This window comes from Takifugu rubripes, chromosome 11 (genome assembly GCF_901000725.2).
Source record: "Takifugu rubripes chromosome 11, fTakRub1.2, whole genome shotgun sequence".
Taxonomy (NCBI): domain Eukaryota; kingdom Metazoa; phylum Chordata; class Actinopteri; order Tetraodontiformes; family Tetraodontidae; genus Takifugu; species Takifugu rubripes.
Window position 1 is genome coordinate 6,866,452 of NC_042295.1, and position 7,548 is coordinate 6,873,999.

The window sequence follows — 7,548 nt, forward strand, 5'->3', positions numbered from 1 at the left end:
CTCCCAAGGTGTTCCGGGATGACCCTCCCTATAACCCTCCCCCCGCCTCAGGTTTCAGTGTGAGCTCAAAGAGGGCGGGAGTCCAAAAAAGTGTGTATTTTTAGCTAGCTATGTGAAATGCTTCACTTTTGAAGGCATGTGGAAGGAAAGTGCCATTAGATAGCTGTTTTGTGCTTTGCTGTCCATGTAGGCCTTTAAAAAAATAAAAATAAAAAAAGGGTTTGTTCTTATTTGACATTATTATAGCTTTGGTGCCTGAAGGGCATTATAAATCACTCTTGGAAATTTTACAAGAGCGGTCACACCCAGACATAAAGAGACGACATGGAATATGTGTCTGCATAAATATTTCAATGTACTTTCTGTAATCTCATAACCTAATCAGAAACTCAACATACACCATGTGATAAGGGATTGTTGTTACTTGCCAGTAAGAAGCTCGATCAAAAGCTTTTTCATCACAGAAAGTCCCAAACAAACGTATGAGGAATCCAAATTTATGTTTTCTATACGAGATTGCTGCGCTGGTAATAACAGTTTTATTATAATCTGTTGCAACTGCTGCAAGGGTTGTGTGTTCACATGAGTCATAATTGATACTGGCAATGACGAAGCATATGGTCTGATAGATGTTGCGCAAGAGTAAAAAAAGAAGAGCCAAGGGTAAACTGACAGCCGTGACAGGTTAAAAGATGAGTGGAAAATCAACCTGAGGCAAATGAATGAAACACACTGGAAAGGTGTGGATAGAGCACACACAAGCAATATTCCACAACATTTCTATAAAAAAAAGATCACTGTATGGGACCTGTGTAATGCTACTGAACAATTATCCTCAATGATGTTTTTATTCAGCAATTTAAAAAAAAAAAATCACTTAAGATAAACAGAAACCCTGCCAAATGACAAGAGGAAAGGTTTCACTTGGAGTAAAATGTCCTTTAAAATGAATAATGTGTAGTTTTATTTCATTTATTAATGCTCTTCTAAGTAGCCATGATGTAATGTCAGGAACCATCAAGCGGCCTCTCATGTTCAGTAGCTAGAAATAAATAAAACAACTATTTATAATCTGGACAGTGACGATAACACTCAGATCTAGTTTAATATAGTGTGTAGAAACCTTAACTCCGATATAGTCCGTTCATTCGGGATGTTTTCTAATCTGTAAACTGGTGTGTGAGGGCAAAAGTGACCACAGCAACGTGTGTGATGCTAGCGTGTTTCTTTCTGATTTGTGGTTGTCTTGTTCTACTTGTTCCCATTTGGCTCTCACCGCAGTGGTATGGAAAGTCACTCAAAACTGGGAGGGGCACACACACACGCACACACACACACACACATAAACAGAAAGTACATTTCTCCAACAATAACACCATTATATATAGCATAACCCAGATATGATGGACATGATTGATGTACCGCACACCATTCTCTGTCACCGTGGGCAACAGCGCCACAGCCCTGGAGCATTTGAAATACTTGTGGTGTGCTGAATACTAATTTGTAATGTTTCATCAATAGCATGAAGTGATCGTGGTGCTTTGATGGGTTCCAAATTGCTAGCGGTCAACTAGTTGTTTGACGTGTTAAAGAACAACTTGGGAAAAAAATGGAAAGAAAAGAACACAAAATTTCTTGAGGAGAAATTTGTTCTGTGTGGTTTAATAATTTGAATCTGGTTTTGTCTCGTGCACATCAGCCCACCACAATCACACACCAGTGCTCAAAACTTAACTAAAAAAAAATTCTAAAACATTCTCAGACACCTAGACAGGTCACAGTCAAAAGGAAAGTGAAAGAGTCTTTCCACAGGTGGGATGTAATGGTCGAAACGGATGCTTATCAAAGTATGTTTCTTCTGATTAAATCTCTATCAGATCAATGGAACCATCCTTTCAACACTGGAAATGACAACAGTGCTTAAGTGAGAAAGCATCCACCCAGAGTTGTGTAACTCATGTCACCTCACCTATCGAGAATGCTGATCTGGGGCCAGAAGAAAGATCTATTTATTGCTCTCAGTTCATTACCCTGTTGGAACCTGCAGTAAACACCCGTTAACACTGAGAATATTGGTGAATATCCAGTACTCACTACAAACTGCTTCTGCCATTCTAAAGCAACAACTTGCATCATAAGTAGAGTTCAGCTGGATTTAGAAGCTTCAAGAAAAGCTAAATTCCTTCTGAAATGTGCTGAAAACATTTGGTCTATCTTTTTTCTCTTGGGTGACTAATGGAGTAACTGCCCAGAGTCCTCCAGTGATGTGCAGTATGTGCAGTCTTCTGACATGTTGGGGCACACGTTGCCCAGTCAGCCTCACTGGTGTTTTGAAAGAAATGGTTCACGTGATGAACAGTACTTTACAAAAGGTCATAAAGATGAAGCTACAGACCGGCTGTTTGCCTTTAAGTTGTATAAATGGATCATTTACTAGAGGACGTCGATCTTTACCTCTGCATGGAACAGATGCATTTACGTAATTTGACACTGGAGTGTCCCCAAATAGTAATAGACACAACTACAAACTTCAAAAGTTATTTTTGCCACTGCTGATCCTGTTCATGGAGGTAATAAAGGTAATAGAGTTCTCGCCCCTTCACCATGATTCAGGGATTCCTTACTTGGGACACATCAGGGGAACTTTCTGAATGACTCACCCTGGACTGCTGCAGAGGGATATTTCATTATCAGAAGTCCTCCCAACGCCAATAATCAGTAATTGATGATTGATAAGTGGAGATTTAAATGTTTTTAGCTTCTTTTCCTTCGGCCCCAACCTTTTACATTTCACACCAACACTGTTTGGCCAGCCTCGGCCTCTCATATGTGACACTTTCAAATATTTAACCCAGGGCAGCATCGCCATGGTGATGGGCCAAACTGCACCCTTAAGTGGGCACGGGGATCAGCAGTCACTTAGCAACAGATCAGAGGCCGGTTTGCTCAGCTAACATGGCTGCTGCAGCGACGTGGCCGACTGCTCGTGTCTGTGAATTAATCAGGTGACTAAGAAAGGAGGACAGCAGCGAAGGGAGACTGGAGTCAATGTGAGTCACCGCCTATGGGAAAGTACCTGCCTCTCCAAACACACCATCTATAGGTCCTGTGTCAGACAGGGAAGTGCATGTGGGATTATCACAATTGGAGATGTGGACTTTAGCCAATCCTGTGGTTCACACACGCTGTCACCATGAGGGTGATTTTGGTACAGCAACTGACACAACAAACAACTCCTATTGGCCTTGATGGGCTGCTGTGAAGGAAATCAGCATAAGTGGGAAGACTTCATGGGATCATGACACTGCACATACATTTTCATGGGCAACCCTATAGAAATGTGTGACTGATGAGAAACTCCCTGCATTTGGTAACACCAACCTCTGTTTACATCAGAATCAGGTCATTACCGGTAATCCCAGAGGTCAGCCTACATGATGACTGATCAGAAACTCTGTGCGTCACCATATAGGAGTAACTGCAAGTCATATGGCCGCCCTGCTCTAGTTTTCAGTTTGCGACCGCAGTGCTGACCCTTTTCTCTTTTTTGTGTAACCATCACTTGTGTTCTCTAAATGTTCTACAATTAAGGAGGAAAATAATGATTAATCCATATTAAATGACCTTTGAGGATTTATATATCTCCTTCTGCCTTTTATAGAGGTGATATAAATAAAATTAACTAGAAAAGCATAAGAAAATAACATGATTAAAGAAATGGAATTTAAAAATGTCTTTTAGCTGTGACAAAAGATAGGTAAAACTGGTTCTTCTCGTTTGTCTGGGGTTTGTTTTGGAGGCAGGAGCTTCACATAGACAATGACCTGTCAGCTTTAGTCTTTTCTTTCCAAATAGAGCTGAACTGTGTCAATGAGCAGCGTGACTTACAAAACTCAAAGAAACAGTTTCATATGTGATCAAACATAGGAACTATAGCTGATAAGAAAACAGTAGCCTGTTCCTTTTTTTCAGGGAAGAGCAGTTTTCTGGTTTAACAGCCAAAAAAAGGTGTATTGATTAAAAAATTAATGACTTGATTCTTATGTTGTAACTGAACTTTGTCGTCAACAAGAAATATGGTTTCAGTCTGTTTGAGACAGCCGTTGTGAACTGGCTTTGTCAGCTGCCAGAAAAAAAAAAAATCCCATTTTTTTGCCTCAGGAAGGTTTTTTTCTTTTTTGGGGGTAAGGTTTCAGTTTACCAGCAAGTTCGTTTTACTTGCAAGTTGAGAAGAGGAAGAGAAACAGTTTGAGGGAGAGAAATAAACCAGCATATAGAAGTGGAGGCTGTTTACTGGTAGGGTTTGCAGCCCATAATAACCATTTTACCTATGCTCGTAGATCCAGAAATATTTTACAATAACAATTATTTTGCTTTTACATCAAATTGGCTGTGAAAATTAAACTTTATGAGCTCTCAAAAAAAGTGCTTTGTCACTTCAGAATAAAACTAATTTAATTTAGAGTGATCCCAGTTTTCCAAAGTTAAACATATGGCTGAAGTCTTTCTACTTGTTGGATGGGTCAGAGTTTCACCCCTCTGACAGGGCTTTAGCAGTAAGCTTGGTGAGCTCCAGGCTACTCATCTTTTCTCTTCAAGTCCAATCTTCCATCTCCTTAGTGTCACCATTGGAATGCAGATTGTTGTATTTGCATCCAGAAAGGCATCTGTGTCAACATTAACCATTGTTCGCTCCAGGGCTGTTATTGAACCTGTGCATCATTCACACATCCTTGATCTTGTGTGAATCTCTTTGTCACGTCTCTCAATTGTAATTTGATTTCCAGCCTCATAGTGACCTAGTTCACTTACACCAGTGCTTCCCTGCAGCCAACCTGAGCAACCGTGAAAACTGTCTGCAGGCTTTTGTTGGTGGTCCAGCATGATACTCCTGATTCCTCCCAAATGAGGCTTTTGGGTGGAGATTCTAACCCGCTCCAGCTATGAATGTATCAGTAAGTGAGTGAAGGGGCAACCTGTCCTGAAATCATTCCTGCCTCACCTGTTGACTCCTGGGACAAACTGCAGTGTTCCCTGTGGCCCAAACTTAAGCAATAAGCAAAGGAAATGGATATGTTTTCTATTTTTAACCTTTTCTATGTGTGTCCAGTTCTGCGCTGTCCAGATGCAGTCTTCAGAGACCTTAATCCAGCCAGGTTTTCCATCCTACCAGTCAGAAAAGCTCAGGATCCCATTTCCCCTGGTGAAAGCTCTATCCACCCGGTAGGGCAGAAACCCCGGCTGGATTGTGTCCCTTGACATTTGTGTCTGGACAGTGTTGGTCCAGTTTTATTGTGAAAAATCTCCTTGAACGTGTAGTTCCTCACAGATGGTAGGGTCCCTTTCTCCTGTGAGAGAGACATCACCAAGCAGGAGGTGTGCAATGATAGCTGCCTACATGCTGCCAAGCAGCAGCGCTGTGTTAAAAACAGATTTATTCCTTTAAGAGGATAGTTTGATGTCACTAATACACTATCACTAACTTGTATATTTTGATAAGCAACAGTAAAACGAGTAAAAGAGCTACAAGTGCAAACACATAAAACATTACCATAAAAACTTGGACTTTCTCAGGGTAAACATGCTTCAAGCACAGCTATCCCTTCAAACGTCTGTCTGTTGGCACAGCAAATGCTTTATCAGCATGTTGGTACCTACCCGTGTGTGTGTGTGTGTGTGTGCGTGCGCATGTGTGTGCGTGTGGGTGCATGTGTTGATGACCTGCTGTCCAAGGTCAGCGGTGTATGTTGTCAGGAGATATCGGCGTCTGTAGCTACGTGACTCACCCAACGCACGGGTGTTTTCCCACTAGGCCAGCCCTGATCCACTGTGATTCTCCCAGAAACAAAAGCAAGCTCTCTCCCTGGCCGCCATCCAGCTCTTAACCTGAGCCATTTGAAAGAGCCCAGAGGATGTGCTGAGGTTTTTTGACTTCAGGAAAATGTAATCACGGCGTTCCTTGGGCCAACACTAGCTCAACACGATCAGATTTCAGTGGTGTCGGCAAACCCTCGACATAACAAAGAATAAACAGAGGACAACCAAGGACATGACGAGCAACTGGAAGTATAGAAAGTACAGCAGAGCAGAGCATGCGAGGGAAGCAGACAGGAGTTTCTGAAGGCTTAAACAGGCGAGAAGTATATTTTGTTACTGTTTCATTCTGTGTGTGCTGTGTCTGATTGTAACATTCCCTCAATTCCAGAAAATCTCAAATGGATCTTGAATGGCAGGGGATTGTGTACGTGCATGTGGCTGAATCACTTTTGTAGATTCACTGAAACTCCCCTAATTCATTTAAACTGTTTCTCACCCTCCCAGCCTGCCATTTCCTTCCCTTTTTCCTGCCCAGAGAAGCACACCACTCTCTTCCTCTACGCTTGGAAAAAAGAGCCAGAGTGAAGATTGGCCAGAGAATGAAGAAGGAGGGATGAATGGGAAAGCAGAGGAGGAAAATCAAACCAGTGAAACAAAATGTTCTGAGCTGCTGGCTTAGGCAGCTGCCAGTAAATGAGCACGCTCTGCCTGGGAAACTGACATTTATAAAATCCCCTGAAATTAGATGAGTGGTGAAATGTGGTGATTGCACTTTGTCACATACTGGAAGGAAAGGAAGGAGAGAGAATATTCTATTTGCAATGTTTTCTATTACCTTCCAGGAAACAAGTGTCATAGACTCTGTTCAAATATATAATTCTTTATGTCAGTATTTTCAATTTATGAATATAATAAAGCACAACTCTACAGAAATGTATGATTGTTAGTTGAGAGGTGCTGATTGTCTCTCTGTATGTCTTAACTGCAGCATTTCATCCATTAAGACCTGGGATGTTTGGGTGAGGTGATTCTTTTTGAGCAGCATTGAGCATAAGGCTTTAGGAAAAGGTCCAAAACACTTTGCTTTAGGAATAACTCCAAATACATACATTTATTGTGGATTCTTCTACAAGCATGATGGTAGGAATTAACTTCCTCCTTTGACTTAGGTCACAAATATCTTTCTTAAAGCAGTAAAAGGTATGCAAAGATTACAGCTCATTAGCTAACAAATACGTAGCATGTTGTGATTAGTGTATTTACCACATTTGCTTCATTTACACCCAGATTACCACATCATGTCATTTTAGAATCAAACACTTGCAAAAGGGCACACACAGAGTAAAAACCCTGATCATTTCTTCAACAGTAATCACATCAGGCACACCCACATGCTTTCCTAGATTAGCTATTACTTTCACTTTAACCCATAAAAGTGCAGTGTAACGAACACTTTTATTACCTTGAACTCCACTTTATCTAACTTTATACGTTTTACCTTAACTTATTAAGTCCTTAAACATCCTAGTCAGACGATCAGGTGACAGTCATGTGCCTGACAGGAAGTGACCTTCCAAAATGGTGATCTCACCTGCATACAAAGTAAAGGGAGGAGTTAAAACCTGTTTTTCCAAACCAAGCAATTTCAAACAATTTAACAAGCACAGAGCTGAACATGTTTTATTCTGACCATATTCAGAATAAATGGTGGCTGTGGTGTTACAAAAT

The 7,548-nt window shown here is 41.1% G+C and overlaps 1 long non-coding RNA gene across 1 annotated transcript; it reads left to right on the plus strand.

Moving 5' to 3' along the window:
- The first annotated feature begins 5,836 nt into the window (after window positions 1–5,836).
- Window positions 5,837–6,757, plus strand: LOC115251579 (uncharacterized). Its single transcript, XR_003890116.1, has 2 exons — window positions 5,837–6,244; window positions 6,325–6,757. It is a non-coding gene; the product is annotated as an uncharacterized lncRNA (long non-coding RNA).
- Window positions 6,758–7,548: the final 791 nt, after the last annotated feature.